The sequence below is a fragment of the Mirounga angustirostris genome, unplaced genomic scaffold (assembly GCF_029215605.1).
Source record: "Mirounga angustirostris isolate CCGP_5_RB_7025 unplaced genomic scaffold, mMirAng1.0.hap1 SCAF_1, whole genome shotgun sequence".
Lineage (NCBI taxonomy): Eukaryota > Metazoa > Chordata > Mammalia > Carnivora > Phocidae > Mirounga > Mirounga angustirostris.
The window spans coordinates 36,108,717-36,125,965 of record NW_026991709.1 but is presented as its reverse complement, the minus strand read 5'-3'; the positions used below and the strand labels follow the sequence as shown (position 1 = coordinate 36,125,965).

Here is a 17,249-nt window from a genome sequence, read left to right as displayed (position 1 = left end):
AGCAATTGTAAACTGTGAATGTGCTTTTAATCTCTAAAAGGATGAAGTGTGTTTACTACTACCAGAGATTTGAGACACAAGTTTTGCCTCCAGTATTGAAATCCTAACCGAACTGCCACCTCTAGATGATTATACCTATTCCATCCCAGAAAACAGTAATTTCCCAGTGTGAACCAAGCCACAGAGTAACTACATCTCAGAAACTTCATCTCCTGGATGTATCAGGGAAGATGGAAAAACAGGTGATCAACGATGAACTAATGTATGGATATAGGATCTCCCACAGAACTATCTCCCATTACTCTTTCTCTGTTAATCATAGTTTGAATTTGCAGCCAGTTACTCAGACCCTGTACTTTGGTGTTCAGTAGCATATCATGAATTAAACCAGAGAGTGGCGGAGACTTTCCATGCATCACAGCTCTCACTCACTGTAGATGGTGTCACAGATCCAACAAACTCAGAAAGGTCCTGCACAGGATTATTCTCCAATGTTAACCAAAATGCTACTGTAGAAATGGCAAGCAGACATAGGAAGAGGAGTGTGCTCATGTTAGATAAGTGGGGAATTTTTTTTACTGAGTACCTAAGTGATAGTGTAGTCTTTGTGCAAAGCCCCAAGTGTAATCAGAGATTAAGCTGGCCCCCTGCAACAGAGTGTAAGATTCTACCAGGCTGCAATCTCAAGATCTTCACCAACCAGGAATTTGCTGCTCTTCTTGCTCAGTGTGTTAATCAGAGTTTTGAAGTTGTGTATCAACTAACTAGGATGTGCACCATAAGAATCAGTTTTGTGAAAGAGTAGGAAGCAGAATACAGAAGGGCAGATGGTAACAAGCACTTGTTGGATTGAACTTCATCTGAATGGACATCTACAGTGGTTGGACAGAGTGTTAGTTCACATGTGATCCCTTCCGTGTGTTGCTCAAGCATGTCATAAAGTTTCATCATCAGTCAATCCCATCAAAAGGTTTAATGTAATAACTCTTTTGTCATAGTATTTGTCATAGCCTCATGGGGTTATGTGTGTTAGGTCCAAAAACTTGGACATAATTAATGGCAACACCTTGTAGAATAGGTTTTCTGTGTTTGAATATTAAATGAGAAAATTAGTTTCAAAAATACCCTCTCATACAGGAGGAAGAGAAGATTTTAAAGACATGCTGATGTCATCTTGGGCATAAAACTGAGTGTCCCAAAGGTTTATTAAAAACAGTAGTAGTTACGTGTACAGATAATGTATCATGATTCAGTATCACAGTATTTGTGCTGCTTATATACATTTTTAATTTGCATAACTTAGGTATTTGTGTGCAGCTTCTTGATTTAATCATGCCTTCATAAAGTTACAGTTATCTAATCTGTTATTCCCACTTACTCATTATTTTTGTCCTTTTAAAATATAGAATATATATTAAGACTGTCATATTATCATTTAGAAACAGATTTTCCTTGTAGAAAAACTAATTTTTCTGCCTTTTACCAAAAATAATTTCTTTTTGGGGGAAGTAAAATAAAATAATATAAAACACCTTGCAACAAAAGAGAATTCTTTCAGTCTTCAAGAAAAAAAATACTTTAGTTACTGTATTAAGTAGTAACATTTGTAAAAAATAATTCAAATAAATTAATATTTAGAAAATAAATAAAAATTAGAATTCAAAATTAGAAAATAAAGCATTTCGTCTGTCTTACTGATTACTTGCTGCTAATAAGAATTTCCCCTGCTATTGAAGTCCGCCTGACTTTGCCTATAGTTTATACAAATGAATATATTTGTGACCTTTCCATCTAAAAAATAAAAATCTCTGAGGTGACAAACATGCTATTTCCACTTAAATCAAATTTCATCTCATGGTTTTAGAATTATGCACTTTTCTGATATTTATGGTGAAACACATTTAGAAGCATCAACTATGGCCTACATTTTACTTTGGCCTGTAGTTTGTATTTCCTGTTATCTTAAGAAAGTGTTGAGCGATATACATATCTGATAGTTGCCCTTTGATAACTGTGAACAGAATGAATGTTGTGAAAGTAGGGGAACTAATAGATTGTGATTAAATCTTTCATTCTGTTATTGGGTGGTTATTAGATTAATTATCATGAGAAATGTTTCACACTTTGCACAAGCCTGAGGCAGCTCTTAGATATGTTTTATTGAAGTCCTATAGCATATATCTAAATTAATTTTATTCAAAATCTATTCATTCACCACCTTTTGTATGACCAGTTTTTCCCAGGAGCAGAAAATATCTTTCAAAAACAGAGTGATTCTCTCCTTCCTGCCCCCAAACCATTATGTGGTTTAAGAGATAAATTTCAACACAGAATCTTTAAAAGTATATGGTTTTGGCTTAATAATCAGAAATTATAGTTTTAGCGTTTAGCCAAAGAATTGGGATACATTAAGAAGTCTAGGTAATAATTACCTCTCTGAGACTTTATATGAGACACTTCTGAAAAATAAATGTATTTTAATAGAGGTTCAATGGACAAAATAGACAATATAAAATGTGTTATTTATCATGAATCTGTTAATAAAAAATGAGGAAGTTGATTAATGACATTATAAACATGACCTTAATGAAGCTAGTATTAAATAAAATATCCAATTAGTTGGATTTCATTACCTTGCTAAAAGAAATTTTCCTGTGTGCTGTAGAAAAATGTTGCAAAGAATTGAAAACCTTTGAATGATATATTATGTGCTGTTGATGATTTAAAATTTTAGTGGTGGTAAGAGTATAATCTGATTTGTGTGTTTGGTCAGATCACTCTATTGATGTTATACATGATACCATTCCACTTGGCAGTTGAAATTGAAAATGAATGTCCGAAATGATGCATTTTATTTTCAGTGCATATAGTCATTAAGGCTAGACGTCAGAATACTAGCAGCTACTATATCCTAATAGATTTACTGCAAATATTGAAAGGAAATTCCTCATTATGAAATTCTGTACAGTATCCAAAACAAGCAAAATATATGATTTATGCACGTTTATAACATAATCCAATAAGCATATTTCTCCACTGATACATGGCATTTACCATGGTTAGTTTGGTATAGTAAGCTTATTTAAAGGTATGTTTACTTTTTAATTTCAACTCATAAAGCCAGGGAACATATTTATATAAGGTATTACAAATTGTGCCTACATAATTTAGCTGCTCTGCGCTGTACTTTTTCTACTTTGTCATTCTTGTACCTTATGTTGACTACAAAGCAAGGGTGTATACTTGTCCTTTACAACTTCTCTGAATGTTTTGTTAACAAGAATGTTATTCATAAGTAAGGAAAATGATAGTTTCCCAAGACATAAAATTGCAGCATGCTTACTTGTTATTTTAGGTTGTATCTTTCTTAGAAGTCTCTTGCATATATGAAAGGAGGGGAACAAATTATAATAATCATTTTGAGTATGTATTTCCTTACCAAAGATCTTTTCCATTTTCATGCACAGGAAAATATGCAGGAGACTTTTTGAAATCATATAACAATAATTTGAAAAGGATTTTAGGTTTGTGGTTTAAAGAAGTAGCATATTTGGTTAAGATGGAATGTGCAACTAGATATAATTTTTTGTGTGTCTATCATTTAGTCCTATAACTATTTCCTTTAATTAAAATCTGAAAACATATTTTCCTTCTGTATCTTGTATGTGTCTGTGATCATGAGGAGCGCAACTCAGATGAACTGTAACTGTGGACTAGTGTTAAAAAATTAAGCTTACCCAAAGAGAGGTTGGCCTTTGCCCTCATTTTCTGGAAGGTAATCTCTAAATGCTTGGGATATCCTACCTGATAAAATGCCTTTATTGGCCTGGGGCCTTGGGACACGTCTGATAGTGTGTGCTGACAGTCTTTTATTGTGGGAGCTTTGGGCCTCTGGAGGGGCTGGAAGCATAGGTCAGCCACATGGGTAGTAAGGCATGTCTATATTAAACTCCGGATACCAGGACTCGGATGACTTTCCTTGTTGTTGTACTCTGTGTGTGTTATGGCTCAATCCTGGGCGCTGTTAGTGTTTGTTCATAGCTCCACTGGAAGAGTACTACTAGAAGTTTTAAACTTGGAAATTTCATAGACTCTATCTCATGAACCTCTTCCTGTGGCTGATTATAATCTGTGTCTTTTCACTATTAAATAGTAACTGTGAATATAATAGCTTTTAGTGAGTTCTGTGAGTCTGAGTGAATTATCAAACTGGAAGGTGTTTTCGGGGACCTCCAGACTTGTAGTTTGTGTGAGAGCAGGGAAAATGGCTTGTAGACTCTGAAACTTTGCAGAACTAAGTATTTGTCTCTTTAAAATCTGGTTTTAGAGTGGAGTAGGAGTTAGGAACAGGTTTCTAGGACAGTGTGGGTCTGGACTTATAGAGAAGCTGACAAAATCTTGTGAAGATTACATAATTTAATGTTTTAAAGCACTTTAGAATGGTTCTTAAAGCAGGTTAAGCACTACATAAATGTTAGGTCTTGTCTTAATTCTTCGACATAAATAAAATCCTTTAAGTATGACTTTAATATAGCAAGTACTAGTTAAAGGAATGTATACACAGTCAATCATTGTTAAGATCTTAAGTGATTTTGGGGGCACCTGCATAACTCAGTCATTAAGCGTCTGCCTTTGGCTCAGGTCATGATCCCAGGGTCCTGGGATCGAGCCCTGCATCGGGCTCCCTGCTCCGCGGGAAGCATGTTTCTCTCTCTCCCACTTCCCCTGCTTGTGTTCCTGCTCTCGCTCTGTCTCTCTCTGTCAAATAAATAAATAAAATCTTAAAAAAAAAGATCTTAAGTGATTTTTGGTTGACTTTGGCCTTAGAGCCTCTACTCGTCAGTCTCTTCCATTCACTCTAAATGAAGGGATTGAATTTTCAGTTCAAAGAAGTTTGTTCTAGAATCTCCTTTCCTGTTGATGTGATGAAGTTTCTATTCTAGAACCTGTCACTCACAGGTCTGAGTAAATCTATTTTTCTGGATCTTTTCGTGAGGTAATGAACCAAACATTAGTTCCTTCAACTAGGACAGTTATTTTCTGTCCAACTTTTGAACATTCTCAGAAACTGACTTTTTATTCATATAAAATGATATATTGATTTAATCTGTAATCTATGTATGTAATGGGCGCACTGGATCTTCTCTCCCATTTATTAATATCCTTAAAATGCTTGATAATCTTTACATGATCATTAAATTCAATACTTAGAAATCTAATGATGCCTCCTGAATTCTTATTTATAGGAACATCTTATGTATGGTTTACTTTGATTTATTTTGAAAAAATTCTTTGCATAATTTTGTCTTTTAATGATAATGCTCAATAGCTTTTTCTTTAGGAAAACATATTTTTATTGCTTTTATAAATCTTAATATAATTTTAGCATATCACCAAATTTTAATTTTCAATTTTTAAAGTGAATTAATCCAGATACTACACGTGACAAGTATTAGTAAGTTTACTGACTTCTTGCCAAGTTATTTTAAAATGTATTTTTTCTTCCCTAAACAATAATTAGGCCATAATGGATTTCACTAGACTAATTATCAATTATTACTATTTCATTTAATACTGGTGATCATTTTCTTTTCATATTTGAAAAAATAATGTTTCTAATATCTTTTGTATTCTAAAGTAGAGAATGGATGAAGTTTTCTTGGGGGGAAGTATTTATTCATTAGATGTGTTATTAATGAATTCTCTGCAAATGATTCTCAAAAAATTGTCTATAGTGTGTTTCTAACAATAAATCTGAATCTTTTAAGCTCATTTATATAAAGATTTTGACATTTTTTTCAATTATCTTATTCTGGATTAAGAGTTGTCAAACTTTTCCTTTAAAGATAGCCAGATTTTTGAAAATATTTTTTAAAAATATTTACTTATTTATTAGAGAGAGAGCATGCGTGCAGGGGGAGAGGCAGAGGGAGAGAGAGAGAATCTCAAGCAGACTCCTTGCTGAGCATTGGAGCCCTACAAGGGGCTTGATCCCAAGACTTGAGATCATGACCTGAGCTGAAAAGAAGAGTTGGATGCTTAACCTACTGAGCCACCCAGGCACCCCATAGGCATCCGGTGTTTATGGTGTCTGTTGCAACTACTTACCTCTGACATTGTAGTACAAAAGCAGCCATGGAAAATATGAAAATAGGGGGGCCTTGGTGGCTCAGTCGTTAAGCGTCTGCCTTCGGCTCAGGTCATGGTCCCAGGGTCCTGGGATCGAGTCCCTCATCGGGCTCCCTGCTGGGCGGGAAGCCTGCTTCTCCCCCTCCCACTCCTCCTGCTTGTGTTCCCTCTCTCACTGTCTCTCTCATCAAATAAATAAATAAAATCTTAAAAAAAAAGAAAATATGAAAATAAAAGGATGTGGCTGTAACCTAAAAAACTTTATTTAGAAAAAACAGATGGCAGCCCATGGGCCATAGTTTGCCAGCCTCTGTTGTAGATTAATAATGTATACATGTACAAATCAGTGACAGATTGAAGTCATCTGAATGTGAGAACACATTATAATAAACGTTACCATTTTTAAAGCCCAAATGTTATCCCATCAAAAACATTTGATTCTTTAGAATCAGTTATATAAACCTAGACTAGTAAAGTGTTTTGGTTTTGGTTTTGTTTTGATTTTTTCTGTGCAAATTCAAGAGTGAGGAGAGATTGAAAAATAAGTGAACAGTGTTTTAGGGACATGTGGAACAATATTAAAAACTGTAATCAGTGTCTCAGAGAGAGAGACATAATATTTGAAGAAATAATGGCTGAAATTTTTGCAAAAGTATTGATAGATACAAATTTACAGTTTTGAGAAGCTGAGCAAAACACAAGAAGAATAAAAACAAAGAAAATGACCTAGGCATATTGTCAAACCACTAAAATCAAAGATAAAGAGAAAATCAAGATGAATCTTAAGAGTAGCCAGAAAAAAAACAGCATGTTTTCCACAAAGGGTTATGATTTGAACAATCATTGACTTCTTATCAGAAACAACAGAGGCCTGAAGACAATGGAACAATGTATTTTTAAGTGCCACTGAAATTGATTTCTGTATCCACTCAGAATGTCTTTTAAAAATGAAATTGATATAAAGATGTTTTCATGTAGACAAAACAAAGAGAATTTCTTTGCCAGAAAACCTGTACTTTAAGAAATGCTAAAAGTTTTTTAAAATAAAGGATAAAAAAAATAATAAAGTTTTTAAAAGATAAGAATAAAATGAAAGATAATGATATGCAATGGAAACTTGAATCTGGAGGAAATAATAACAGATAAAATGATGAATAAAAGGATATATTTTCCTCTTAATATTTTTAACAATATACAGTTGTTTTGAGGCAAAATTGTGTTATTGTCTTGTGGGATTTAAAATATATGTAGTCATAATATATGTATGTATAATAGTAATATATAAGGACTTATGGTAGGTAAATTGTTATATATGGTCGCAAGGTTTCCACATTTTCTGTTAGTGTAAATATGTTATTTCTTGGGGACTATGAAAATGTGTGGAGGTATATTTTAATCCATAGAGCAGGCACCAAAAATTTGTGCCAACAGTTTTATCTAAAATGTCATTAGATAAACTAAAATGAAAGTCTAAAAGTATTCCAGTAGTTCAAAAGAAGACAAGAAAAGAGGGACAGAAATAAAAAAGAGAATGATAAGCAATAAATTAAAATAAAATTCTAAAATTAAATCTAACCTCAACAATAATTGCACTAAGTAGTAATGAACAAAATATACCAATTAAATGTAATGATGACAGAATGGAGAAGAATAATTCTACAAATGATGCAATTTAAATAAAGTCATATAGATATGTTGAAAGTGATTGGTTAGAAAAATATACACCAACCCAAAGCATAAGAAGCTTAAGTAGACTGTGTGTGTTAGAATAATATGGGACGGGGTGCCTGGGTGGCTCAGACGGTTAAGCGTCTGCCTTCGGTTCAGGTCATGATCTCAGCGTTCTGTGATCGGGCCCCGCATTGGGCTCCCTGCTCCAGCAGGGAGTCTGCTTCTCCCTCTCTCTCTGCTGTTCCCCCTGCTTGTGCTCTCTCTCTCTGTCAAAAATAAATAAAATCTTAAAAAAAAAAAAAGAATGATATGGGACAAAAGTAGATTTCACCACAAATGTAAATTGCAAGAGATAAAGGACAGTATTTCATAATGATGAAAGATGAATTATTCAGAAATTTCAAACAATTAAAAATATGTAGGTTCAAATAATAGAACTTCTAAGTATATGAAACAAGAATTAATAGATACAAGAAATACAGTATATCATAAGCAGATTATATGATATTAAATTGGTCTTTCAGAAATTGATAAAAACAACTAGAAAAAAAAAAGCAGGGAAAGCACAGAAAAATGAAAACAATCACCTGGTATTGATTGTGATGTATAGAACATTGAACCTAACAACTTCACAATATGCAATCATTTCAGTTGGACATGGTACATTCAGCAAGATATATCACTTGATGAAACTTAAAATAAATGTCAAATAATTTAAAAAGCTAAATATTATATAGAATTTTGTGAATAAAATGCAATTAATCAATAACATATCTCTGAAAACTACAAATTTTGTTAAGTTTATACACAAAAATCATTCAGAGACCAAAGATCTCTCTCTCACCCACACACACATAAACAGACAAACACACAAGATGAAAATATTTTGAACTAGAAAGCATAACATATCAAAATCAGTAGGATGCAGGTATAAAAATAATTGGTTAAATTTATAGTTTTAAATTTTATGTTAGAAAAAATTTGGAAGTAAATTTATAAAATTACACATTAGACTACTCATTGTATGATCCACTAGCTGAGTTTCTAGAAGAAGCCAGGTGAGTATGTGCCAGAAAATAATCAGAATTATTGTTTTCTCTGGGTAAATGGGTACAGGAATCGAAAGAGAAGGGGCATGAAGGAAATTTCTGTAGCAGTGATGGTGTTCTCCCTCATTTAGGATTTCAATTGCAAATGGTATATTTATGAAAATTGACTATCCCTCAAACCACCAAAAAATATTCATATTAACAAGTGAAAAAACAGGGTTGCCTAGGTGGCTCAGTTGGTTAAGGGGCTGCCTTCAGCTCAGGTTGTGATCCCAGTGTCCTGGGATGGAGCCCCGCATCATCATCAGGCTCCCTGTCAGCAGGTAGTCGGCTTCTCCCTCTCCTTTTGACCACCCGCCCCGCTCATGCTCTCTTTCATGTTCTTTCTCTCAAATAAATAAATAACATCTTAAAAAAAACAATTCTAGACAGAGCATTCTCTGACCATAATACAATAAAATTAGAAATCCATAACAAAATTCAAATTTTGAATTTTCAAAATTCAAATTAAAATTTCAAAGATGTTATTAATCAGCTGTTGGGTCTTAGGGAAAATACAGACTAAAATTTCAGAACACTTCGGAAATAATGAAAACAAAGCAACTGGAATTTACAGGATAAAAAAAATTATAAGAGAAAATTTACAGTAAACTGATATTAAAAAGAAAAAAAATGAAATTAAACATATAATAAATAAAGCTAGAAAAAGAAACAATTTAAGCCAATAGTGAATGAATGCATAAAATTCAGATATCCTTTAATAAGGGAATAATTGAATAAATTATAATATATGCACCCAGTGTAATGCTATGGAGCATATTATAGGCGATTATATTAATAGCTTCCTGGGATGTATTATTAAATAAAAAATATTGTGAAATTATGCTTCCACTTTATCTAAGAAAGGATGGGTGACACAAACATGCATGTGTGTGTATACCTTATATTAAAAACAAATACAGAAACATAAACCAAAAAATTAAAGTGGAATGGTTATGTATAGGCAGGGTAAAGAGCACATAAAGAAAAGTCTCATTTCTCTGTTTTTGTACATTTAGCTTTGGATACATAGCTATTTTCCATAATTTTAAAACCAAGTTATATTAAAAGAGCAAATCCTAAAGAGTTAAAGTAAAGGTCAGGAACATGACAGGGATGTCCACTCTCACTATTGTTTTTCAACATAGTACTGGAAGTCCTGGCCTCTGACAACAGAAAGAAATAAAAGGCATCCAAATTGACAAGGAAGACGTCAAACTCTCACTCTTCACAGATGACATCATACTCTACATAGAAAACCCAAAAGACTCCACTCAAAATTTGCTAGAACTGGTGGAGGAATTCAGCGAAGTCACAGGATGCAAAATCAATGCACAGAAGTCAGTTGCATTTCTATACACTAACAATGAGGCAGAAGAAAGAGAAACAAAGGAATTGACCCCATTTACAATTGCATTAAAACCATAAGATATCTAGGAATAAACCTAACCAAAGAGGTAAAGGATCTGTACTCTGAAAACTATATAACACTTATGAAAGAAATTGAGGAAGACACAAAGAAATGGAAAAACATTCCATGCTCATGGATTGGAAGAAAAAATAGTGTTAAAATGTCTGTGCTGACCAAAGCAATCTACACATAGAATGCAATCCCTATCAAAATACCATCAAAATTTTTCACAGAGCTGGAACAAACAATCCTAAAATTTGTATGGACCCAGAAAAGACCCCAAATAACCAAAAGAATGTTGAAAAAGAAAACCAAAGCTAGAGGCATCAAGCTATAATACAAAAATGTAATCAAGACAGTGTTTTGTTTTGGCACAAAAATAGACACATAGATCAATGGAACAGAATAGAGAATCCAGAAGTGGACCCACAACTATATGGTCAACTAATCTTTTGCAAAGCAGGAAATAATATCCAATGGAAAAAAGACAGTCTCTTCAACAAATGGTGTTGGGCAAATTGGACAGCCACATGCAGAAGAATGAAACTGGACTACTTTCTTACACCATACACAAAAATAAACTCAAAATGGATGAAACACCTAAATGTGAGACAGGAATCCTAGAGGAGAACACAGGCAACAACCTCTTTGACCTTGGTTGCAGCAACTTCTTGCTAGACACATTTCCAAGGGCAAGATAAACAGGCAAAAATGAACTATTGGGACTTCATCAAGATAAAAAACTTTTACACAGCAAAGGAAACAATCAACAAAACTAAAAGGCAACCTACGGAATTGGAGAAGATATCTGCAAATGTCTTTTCAGATAAAGGGCTAGTATCTAAAATCTATAAAGAACTTACCAAACTCAACACCCAAAAGACAAAGATCCAGTCAAGAAATGGGCAGAAAACATGAACAGACATTTCTCCAAAGAAGACATACAGATGCCCAAGAGACATATGAAAAAGTGCTCAACATCACACAGCATCAGGGAAATCCAAATCAAAACCACAGTGAGATACCACCTCACACCTGTCAGAATGGCTAAAATGAACAACACAGGAAACAACAGATGTTGGCGAGGCTGTGGAGAAAGGGGAACCCTCTTACACTGTTGGTGGGAATGCAAGTTGGTGCAGCCACTCTGGAAAACAGTATGGAGGTTCCTCAAAACATTAAAAATAGAACTGCCCTATGACCCAGCAATTTTACTACTAGGTATTTATCCAAAGGATACAAACATAGTGATTCAAAGGGGCACATGCATCCTAATGTTTACAGCAGCAATGTCCACAATAGCCAAAATGTGGAAAGAGCCCAGATTTCCATCAATAGATGATTGGGTAAAGAAGATGTGGCACACACACACACACACACACACACAGTGGACTGTTACTCAGCCATCAGAAAGAATGAAATCTTGCCGTTTGCAACAACGTCGATGGAACAAGAGGGTATTATGCTAACAAAATCAGTCAGAGCGGGCGCCTGGGTGGCTCAGTTGGTTAAGCGACTGCCTTCGGCTCAGGTCATGATCCTGGAGTCCCGGGATCGAGTCCCGCATCGGGCTCCCTGCTCAGCAGGGAGTCTGCTTCTCCCTCTGACCCTCCTCCCTCTCATGCTCTCTGTCTCTCATTCTCTCTGTCTCAAATAAATAAATAAAATCTTAAAAAAAAAAATCAGTCAGAGAAAGACATACATACATCATATGACTTCACTCATATGTGGAATTTAAGAAACAAGGTAGATGAACATAGAGGAAGGAAGGGAAAAATAAAACAAGACAAAATCAGAAAGGGAGACAAACCATAAGAGACTCAATCATAGGGAACAAACTGAGGGTTGCTAGAGGGGGGATGGGGTACCTGGGTGATGGGCATTAAGGAGGGCATTTGATGTAGTGAGCACTGGGTGTTATATGAAACTGATGAATCACTAAATTATACTTCTGTAACTAATGATATAATATATGTTAATTAAACTGTATTTAAATAAAAATTTTAATAAAGTAAAATAAAACAAATGAGTTTAACTATATTAAGCTGGTTGCATAGCTCATATAAAGTAAATATATCAAGTGATTTTAAAATATAGTAATTTGATGGGGCATGTCTTAAAGAGAAAAAAACTGCAATAAATAAACTGTTCTCAATGATCGTATTATTGATAGTCATATTCGTGTTTTTATTCTGAAAGTGGCATACATGCAAAAAATTGCATGTAAAGCAAGTTATTAATTATGAGAATGTGATTATGAACCAAGTTTTTAAGTATAAAAAACACTTAAGTATAAAATAAAAAAGTAAAAATCCAAGATTATATATATGATCTAGGAATATCAGTATGAAGTTATGACTCATGTGCATATGTATGTGTGTTTTTTAGCTCTATTCCCTGAAAAGGAATGGAAACAATGACTAACTTAGTAGCAATGAATATCACTATTCACAGATTCTGGCCTCTTAATGTCATTCCCACTAATAGGAATGAAGATTCCCTGTAGAAATAGCTGATTCCATTTCTGTGACAAGAAATACACAAATGTTTTGTCATACCAGAAAAGAAGGAAACTGCCAAAGAGAAGAGGTCATGTCAAGAAGACATAAAAGCTATCATGCATTTTCTCTCGGTGGCCAATGATGGGACAATTTTGAGCATCAATACACGTAATAATTAGAAGGCATTTACATACTAAACATACATACTAAGTATATCTGAATCCAAGATATTGTTACTTAAAAATGTATAGTAATAACACAGAGGTCATCTTGAATGATTCTAGAAAGTGACTCCATATTCTGAATTTTGGCAAATGAAGTGAAAGAAGCTTTTAATCTGCCTGTCTGGTACAAGCTCTGCCTCAGGTTAAGCAAAGAATTTTTGAGAGAAAATTGCTCTTTGTAGTATCCAGCTAAACATGAAGATGGGATGATAGAATTAGAATTTCAACATTTTGCCATCCATAATGAAATAATGGATGTAGGTAGCTAAATTCATTATTTTGTGATACAATAAGAAAAATAATGATTGCCATGTATGTGCTTCCTAATGGAAGATGACATCACCTATGAAGTAATCTTGGAGAAAAACAAAACAGACCAAAAAATCACAATCAGATCAAGACTCTAGAATTAACATTCAGTTTAAAGAAAATACAGGATACATAGCAATATGTTGAATGACACTGCATGGAGAAAGTCAGCAAGATCACAACTCAACAGGATAAATGGCCTAGTTTCTTTAAAAGAAACAAAAAACTTTTGAAGTAATCAACATAGAGGTAGGGACAATTATGAATTAAAAGAAATTCAAGAGAAATGGAGATGGCAGTTTATTGACTTTTTTGTTGTGATTGTTTCTGATAAAAACATATTGTAAAAATGATTATAAGATATAAGAGCATTGAAAACACTGACAGGATATTTGTTATTAGAATAGTTGTTCATTTATTTAGGTGTAACAATGGTTTTGGGCATGTGTATATTTTAATTAAAGAGTTTCTGTCTTAAAAATGCAATGATCTGTATAGATAAACACTAATTGATGCATAATATTGATAGCTTCCAGAGTCAAGTCTTATATTTAAGCAGATTTCCAACTTAAGTTTGTTAACCAAAATTTTGGATTGTGTTTTACTGTAATAATGATTTTCAAATATATATATGGATTAGATGGATCGTTAGATGAAGGATGGATGGATGGATACATACATACATTCATAAGCGTGGTGATGGATGGATTAGGAAAGAGAAAGTGACGAGGTGGAGGAGATTAGGGCAGGAAAAAGTAAAGGAGGAAAGAGGAGAGAGAGGAAGAGGAGAGGAGGGGATGTGGGGAAAGGAGAGAGCTTGTGCGTGTATGTGTATGCAAAGGTATGAACACCATTCCATGAACTTATTAGTCATCACAAGATATTTTCCTATTTTACTAAGTGATTTAATTCCCCTCAACCCCTTTCTTTCCAGTATTCTGTGAATATAATTTCAAGGGGAAATTGCAAAAACTTTGATCTCTTAGTAAAATTGGTTTTGCATTATTATCTCGGTTAAATGATCACAGTTGCCTTATAAATAATGAAGTAACTATGTGTAAGGTTAACTGAAGTATTTGATAGACAAAGAGTGATCTTTACTGAAGTTGAAAAACATGCACAGATGAATTGCATGCAAGTTAACAGAGAAATTTAAAGAACTGTTCTATATGGAATATTGATAATGAAGAATGGTTGCATAATATTACCTATATAAAATATATTCAAAACCAGTAAGGACTAGGCAATTAATTTATAGAGAACATAGCTATTGTGTACTCTGAGGGGATTCTCTGGAATCTTTAAATGAGGTAATCTAACTCCACTGCTGTGTAAAAAGATATCTGAATTATCATTATTTAATTCTATATTTGGTTTATTATATGTATTACATTACCTTGGGACATCATAATTCAAACAGTAGTTCCTTAATTCAAATGATTTGGGCAAGACATAGTTTATTTGGTTATTTTGTACAGCTAAATATTAAGTCTGGCAGGAAATTTAGCCTTCGTTATCATATAATTATTGGCAAAGGAATTATGCAAAAGAAATTGGTACTTAATAAATGAAACCTGAAAATTATTTCATGAACAACAGCAAAAGGAGTGTGCCTTACTTTGCTTTATTAAATATTGCTTCTTTTTAGGAATTGTGATGTGATTCAAGAAAAGATAAAGGTTCAAGAATAAATCCTTTTTTTATTCTTATTTTTGTTCTTAAGCTACTTAGCATGTTCTTCAAGTTAAAAAAAAAAAATACCCACGAAGTAAATGACTATAGACTCATATGATCCTATTTAACAAATTAAAACAATAAGTACAAGTTCAATTAAAACATTGCTGATTTTTTTCAGTATTAGACACTGTAAGAACCTTTTTTTTTGTTTAGATAACTGTCCTTTTAGGGCCTTCTAAAAAGTGCCTAATAATGTATTATTTCTTTCAATTAAAATGAATTGGATTTTGAGACTTTCTTGGCATCTTCATGACACCTTATAGCTAACTATTCATGTGGAGGGAAAGCCATAGGCCAATTTATTATTCCTTTTATAATTCTTATTGCCATTTTCTCTGAAGACAACTTAATTGTAGCTCAGTGAGTTAATTCTGCTATTCATCTGTTATACAATGTAAATAAATGTCTATAATTTTAACCTTTTTCAAATCTAAAGACCCTATAATTAGGGTCATGTATCAAGATTGAGTCCATTTTACTTTGTCTAACATACCCCATATAAAAGGTGAACTCAATGCTATTTAACATTTATCTTTGTATTATTTATTTTATTATGGAAAATTGAAGTGCTTTCTTAAGGTTTACAGAAGTTAGCACTTTAAACTGAAGGTTCCATTGCAAAATAAATATTAACTCTAAATGAAAAACATAGTACCTTAAATTTTAATGAATATGCATGAATGTTATTTATGAAGTGGATAAATTGGAGACTTAAATTGGCCTCTCTTGAAACATTAAAATATGCCTGTAGGATGACTTTGGGAAAATATAAGAACACTTTTAAATTTTAAACTATAAATATCCCTTTCAAAGTACAGATTTTCATTTATCAGGGATCTTCCACATTATTTTCTGGCGGTCAAAGGATACCTATATTCATCTCAGATAATTCCTCTGTTTCTCTCTCTCTCTCTCTCTCTCTCTCTCTCTCTCCCCCCCTCCCTCCCCTCCTTCCTCTCCCTGTTTCATGAGATTATAGCACATTCAGTTTTGATGCCAAGTGTAAATCTTTTTCAACTCTTTAAACAATGGAAACTCTGTAAATTTAGAAAAGGGACATTTTGTGTATTTTTTAAAGTTGAGACAGAAATAACACTCCCTTGAGTTTTACCAAATCTTTTCTTATCTCTGCATGTCTGTCTTTACCATCTACATTAAAATAGGTCTGTGTTTATACATTCCCTGGTGGTTCCCAGTCTGGATTTTTAAAATAAATGGATCATTCAATTTAGATATTTCAATCATGTTTTATCTTTTGTTCCTTTAGCATTGCTAAATCAGGTTTTTTTGTTTTTGTTTTCCATTTTTTTAGATTCCATGAATTTCAAAGCATTGTTAGGCTTGAGGAAGGAGCAGCTTACAAGAGCTTCTTAGTATTTTGGAATTTTGAGGGTGTCCTATACATTTTAAAATTCTATAAAGTATTACCATATAGCTTTAAGTATAAAATAAATCTTGGTATAGCTGTAAGAGCTTTCCTCAGCCTCCTGTAGTCTTGTTTTCTCTCGGAGACTAAGCTTAATATAATGTCCCTTTCCTTCTACTTAGCTATTTAAAATCAGTGGTCTAACAAAACTTCCGAGGTGGTAAGTTGGGTCAGTGTGCAGTAGAGAGATCTTTCAGACTGTGTTTTCTTTTATCTCTTTGTTTTATGAACACTTCCACATTTAGCTGTCTTATGCCCTCTGGGAGATCAACCAACCTCAGAGTATTTTCTTAAAGCCTTTTCTGAACTTCTTCTACCTTTATTATGAGAATTGTGAAGTCTTTTCTCTGAACCTTTTCCAGTTGATTAATGTGGTCAGCGCTGTGTCTTTGTGTGAGCCACTTTGATTCCTCTCCCTGGGACTGTATTCACAATTTTTTACACTTTTTTGTTCCTTATTGATCCTCCTGCTAAGAACTTCTCTTTTTTTTCCTAGGATATTGAGATTCCACATTGCACATCCAGTTCCTTTAGCTTTTAAGGAGGTTCTTACTGAATTGTTCATTCAACAGCAGGACTAGGAAAACCCAGTAGAGCAGAGAGGATACCATGTCTGAAGACACTTGTCACAAGAGGAAACCAAGACTACAGTACAAATCAATAAATAAATGAACCTCCATAAACTATTTAAATCCAAGTAGGGAATGTTGAGGGAAAGGTGTTGTAAGTGTTGTATTATAGAATGTTGGAGAC

The 17,249-nt window shown here is 33.5% G+C and overlaps 1 pseudogene; it reads left to right on the top strand.

The window, feature by feature from the left end:
- The first annotated feature begins 252 nt into the window (after positions 1-252).
- On the top strand, positions 253-1,142 carry LOC123834497 (mothers against decapentaplegic homolog 2-like; annotated as a pseudogene).
- Positions 1,143-17,249: the final 16,107 nt, after the last annotated feature.